We start from the raw sequence: 6,000 nt of genomic DNA, 5'->3' as shown, positions 1-6,000 counted from the left end.
TTGGGTTCGACCATTTGTCAAGACCCGAACCGACAACCCGAACGCTCGTTAAAAACCCGTTTTAGTATCTTTAGCCTAATGGAACTTGCATTTTAGCATTTTCCCCACCTTATTACTTAACACTGGTTAAGTAAATATTAAGGTTAGATACTTTAACCCGGTTTTGAGCAAACTTACATTTTTTAAAAGGGTTATTATTATAAATTCTTAAATAGTTACATTTTAAACCTTGAACTTTAATTGATTAGTTTTTGCAACAATTATTTTATTTAAAGATCTTCAAGACAACCTTTCTAAATCCAAGACTTTCTTTTATTTAGGCTTCATACGTTAAACTCGTCGTTCCGGCAAATCTCCAAATAATCAATCTTTCAAGTTTATTACTTGAACGTGAGTAACTTCATACCCCGTTTTCTATCTTTTATTTTGGGGGTGACATTTCAACTTAAACCACAAACGTTGTTGTATACCTTACTTGAATAATTGCTCGATTTGGTGTTCTATGCTTATTTGACTATGTGTTTATCGCTTTTGGATGGTAGAACTATAAATCCTAGACCATTTGGCAACCCCTCATGGCAAGCTGTCGTTAACGTAATGCAATTAACGATAACTATAAAATCCTAAACTATTTGGCAACCCCTTATAGTTAGGTGTCGCTAACTTGTTAGCAATAACTATTTATCCAAGTTTATAGCTATTATTTATGGTTTTGTATACTAGTTTTGTGGCTTTTCATACTATATATCTATTGTTCAAACTTATGAATTGCTCACCAACCTTTGTGTTGATAAACTTTATTTTATGAAATGCTACAGGTTTGCATCTAGGTTGATTATGGAGTTCGGTGAAGAAAACATCACAAATACCGTTAGGATATTAGCAAAAATGAACAATATTTGATTTGCTATATTTTGTTATATTTTGTTGTATTTGAGTTATGAATATTTGGTTATGTGACATTTTCGATGTTGTGAAATGAAATTAGTTTGTTAAATATTGTCGCTTTAAATAGTGTCATGCGCTTATGAGCAATCGTTGCACCCCGACATGTTCCGCCGCCTTTGGTCGGGGTGTGACAAGGTCCCCATTCAAACTTGACATTCTTACACGTTAATTTGGTTAACTGAACTGCTATTCGGGAAAAATTTTGAATGAAGCGTCTATAATATCCCGCTAATCCTAAGAGACTTCGAATTTCTGTAGGAGTTTTAGGAATTTCCCAATTAGTAGAAGCTTCTATTTTAGCAGGGTCCACGTGAATATCTTCATGGGTAATCAAATGTCCTAGAAATTGTACTTCCTGTAACCAAAACTCACACTTTGAAAATTTAGCGTAAAGCTTCTCTTTTCTCAGTAGTGTCAAAAGTGTATGAAGATGTTTGACATGATCTTCATTGGTTTTGGAATAACTAATTATATCGTCTATAAAAACGATTACAAAGTTATCCAAATATGTTTTACATATTCGGTTCATCATATCCATGAATGCAGCTGGTGCATTGGTTAAATCAAATGGCATGACTGTAAACTCATAATGACCATATCTTGTTCTAAAAGATGTTCTAGGAACATCTTCTTCTTGCACTTTTAATTGATGGTATCCTGAGCGTAAATCAATTTTAGAAAAATATCGAGCTCCTTGGAGTTGATCGAATAAATCATCAATTCTCGGTAAGGGATACTGATTCTTAATTATGACTTTATCTAATTCTCTATAATCGATACACATACGCATTGACCCATCTTTCTTTTTGACAAACAAAACTGGTGCTCCCCAAGGTGATGAGCTAGGTCGTATAAAACCTTTTTCTAGCCATTCATCTAATTGCTTCTTTAATTCAAACAAATCTGTTGGAGCTAATATATATGGTGCTTTAGCAACTGGAGCTATTCCTGGTATTATATAGATTCTAAATTCGACTTCACGATTAGGCGGTTGTCCGGGTAAATCTTCTGGAAAGACGTCAGAATATTCCTTTACTACCGGAATTTCTTTTAGCACTTTTCCTTTGGCGCTAATGATTACAGAAATCATATATGCTATGACTTGTTTCCTTAGATAGATTGCCACCTTCATTACTGATATGAACTTTCTAGGCTTGAGCACTTTATCTCCTTGAATGGTAATGATTTTTCCCGTTAGCATGCGAATTTCTATAGCATTTGTATTACATAAGATTAGAGCATGATTGGATGCTAACCAATCCATTCCTAATATAACATCGAATCCAGCCAAATTCATTGGGAGTAAATTTTCTTTAAACTTGTGGCCTAGTAAGTTTATGTTTTCTTCTTGAAGTACTTCATGAATATGAATGGAATTTCCATCGGCCATTTCTACTGTGCAGACATGATTACGTTTGGTTAGTGGTTGATTTAGGGCTTGGCAAAACTTCGTGTTTATAAAACTTTGATTTGCTCCGGAATCAAATAATACTTCAGCGTAAACGTTAATAATAAGGAACGTACTCGCAATGACATCTGGAATCACTGCTGCTTCTTGTGCAGTAAGCTGAAAAAGCTCGTACATTCTTCTTAGGTCCATCTGTGTTCTTTGCTTTGTTGTCAGGCACTTTTATCAGCTTTGGACATTCTGGACGGATATGGCCAGGTTCTCCACAGTTATAGCAAACACGGCTTTCTTTTCTCCTACATTCTTCATCCGTATGCCCAGCCATTTTGCAATAATTTCAATACTTGGTTTTCTTAAAGGCACATCTCCTCGAACGCCTCTTTCTGCAAATTTTACATAAAGGATGAGCATAAGATTGTCATGTTCCTTTCTTCCGAAATTCTTGGGTAATCTTCTGGGCTAGATCTTTCTTTTTATTTTCTTCTTGAGTTCGGACTAATCCGTCTGTCATGGTATTAGCTAGCTCAACTGTTTCTTCAATAGTCTGAGGTCTAGCTGACTGTACCAGATCGCGGATTTTACTTACTAATCCCCAAATATAACGAGAAATTAGTACTGATTCTGGCGAAGCCAAAGCCAGTACCATTCTCGCATATTCGAAGAATTTTGTCGTATACTCACGACATTTCACACCTTCCATCTTGTGGTTTAAGAACATAGTAGCAATCTTTTCTCTTTCATGAGGAGGAAAAAATTTCCTTTCTACTATTTCTTTAAATTCTTCCCAGGTCATAATATAAACTATGTGACTTCCCTTTGACTGGAGGACTGTGTTCCACCATTCCATTTCTTCATTAATGAAGAGGTTAGAAGCATATATTATTTTATCTTCTTCAGCATTTTTATGATGGCTTCTGTCTTTTCTAACCAGCGTAGTGTTGAAATAGGTCCTTCATTTCCAGAGAATTCGGTTGGTTTACATGCCAAGAAATCCTTGTAAATACAACCGTGAACTTTTGAATTTTTGGGTAATGGGTTGCTATTTCCTCCATTCACACTATTTCTAGCCTCAGTATTAGACTTTCGTTTATTACTCTCGGTCTTATGCCTAATTACATAAATGAGTTGCTTAATAGCATCAGCAATTAAAGAAATTGCTTCAGTGATTTTCTGAGCTATCATATTTTCAATAGCATTCATATTCAAACGATTTTCTTGATTGTGAATTTCATGATCATGCTCGTGATTGTGCTCGTTTTCGTGATTGTGCTCGTTTACGTGATTGTGCTCATTTTCGTGATTGTGCTCGTTCGATATCTGAATTACATACAAGAAAGGAATTATTAATATCATAATCAAATAATAAGGTAAACAAGATATTAATAACACATAATCCTAAAATAACACATAGGCACAGAATATGTCAAAATCGTCGATCTTTGCGACATTACTCTTAAATATATATATATGCATCACTATATTTTACATCTACACGCTTTATATATATGCGTCACTACACACTTTTCCTATATACATACACACTTTTTTTTATCAAAGAAATTACGATAATGAACATATAAATATAATATATATGGTTTATATATATATGGTACTCGGTCATAGTATTTCCAGGTTAAGTTCTCCCACATATTTCTCAGTCTATTCCCGGTATCTATCAATTCTTCCCCGTAGTGATGGAGCTGTGTCGTCAATTCCGGTATCATAGTAGTTTGAGGTTTCAGCCTGGAATGGTGCATATGGGTTTGTCATCATTGTTTGATACTGCCAGTCATTCTTCCACCATTTTTCTAAATGGGCTTGGTTGATAACATCATCAGGGAGGAGTGTACTATTCGGGTTCTGGGATGGCATGTTCAGGTTGCTGGAGCTTGCTGCACCTATATCATTGAATATTGGTTGAAAGATTTCGCACTCAACTAGGCATCTGCCCAGGCGCTCCTGCATTGGTATTGTTGAAAGGGGTTGTGGTAGAGTAGGTTGTGGTTCAATTGGTGGTTCAGGTTGTGGTGGTGGTTGTGTGACTGTGGTTCTTCCTTTCTTATTTTTTCTCAACCCTCTTTGCCAGTCTTTGAGTCTTCTTCTTCTTTTGGGCTTTGGTTTTTCTACAGGTTGTTCCATGGGTTGTTCTTGAAAGACCATGGATTTGGGGTGTTATTCACTGGATTGTCCTTCTTCCATATCCGTAGTGTTAACATATATGTTTTCAAATTCTTCTATGAGCTCACTCATACTGTTAAGCAAAAATAATAAAACAACCAACTCCAAAAAAAATAGTATTTATTTTCACGTGCGGTTAGAATCTTATTTGTATGGTTAACACATAGGTTAATGCATGTATTTCCTAACTCTTAATTTTAAGATTATGTATTATTAAAATACCTATATTGCTTAAACCAGTGGCTCTGATACCACTTCAGCTGTCACAACCCCCGACCCCTATACCTTGGGAGGGAAACCGTGAACATTGATTGGTGGTATCGGTGTTTATTAAATTATTTTTCAGCGGAATATTTTATTAGAACCGTAGTTAGGAAAAATGATCAGAGTTATAAAAACACCATGTTTATTATTATTTTAAACTGGGAATTTAACCCATTTTGATACAAACATAAACTTTATAGGGATAAACCCTAATTTACAAAACACGCTTCTTTATTCTGGTGACAAGGCACTTATTTAAGCTGGAAGCCCGCAGGCATCATTCCTTTGTTTCTAGCAAGTCACCTGAAACATGTTTAAAATATTTGAACAGCAAGAAATACTGGTGAGTATATTCATTTGTAAATGACACATTTTACAGTTACATTATTAAATTGTTTTTACATCTGCCTACTTACAAATTACCGAAAGGTACTTGTCACTCGACCGTGTCTATGACTGTGGTCATATTACTTATTGGCTAACACTTGTCCAATAAGTAACGTGTAATAGCCCAGTAGGCAAGCCTTGTATACAAAACCCCACAATACCAGTAGTAACCATCCCGTAAGTCTATAGAGACTTAATCACTGTAATGTATTTAAAATACTTTAAAAATATATTTGAAACCATTTAGACCATCTGTCATGAGTTTTATAAGTTTTGAAATCATCATGACAGTGTCGGGAAAATAGTTGTCTCACACAAATGTGAGTGGTACAAAAACTCGAATGTCTAACCTTACAAGTTTACAATTAAAGAACGCCTCTTGTATTAAGCATCTAGGTTAAACACAATGTAGTATATCTAGATTAGTATAAAACCAATAATCATAACGATAATCACGAGATTAGAAACTTTACACGATGGCACAATGTCTTACCTTAATAGGTAGAGCTTATGGATTCACGTATATAAGTTTCTTTCGATCGGATAGGATATCGCTATGACACTCGGGTATTATACTATCTTCTTAATATTTATAATATAAATTTCAGAGAGAATTTTGATTTGGGACGAGGAATGAAAGGACCATTTCCTTCCTATTTATAGCTGATTCTGGAGCCCATCGCGGTACGCGATGGACATAAACAAAAGTCATCGCGTATGGTGAAGAATCTCGTAGCTAGCCGAGTCAGCCCTAGTGTGACACCCGGTAATTTCCCAATCCCATAAACCAAGTAACCAACCTAATTATTAGGAGA

Source organism: Bidens hawaiensis, unplaced genomic scaffold, assembly GCF_021521415.1.
Source record: "Bidens hawaiensis isolate Kalapana, Puna unplaced genomic scaffold, B.hawaiensis_p1.1 tig00073302_1, whole genome shotgun sequence".
NCBI lineage: Eukaryota > Viridiplantae > Streptophyta > Magnoliopsida > Asterales > Asteraceae > Bidens > Bidens hawaiensis.
This window is presented reverse-complemented; position numbering follows the sequence as displayed.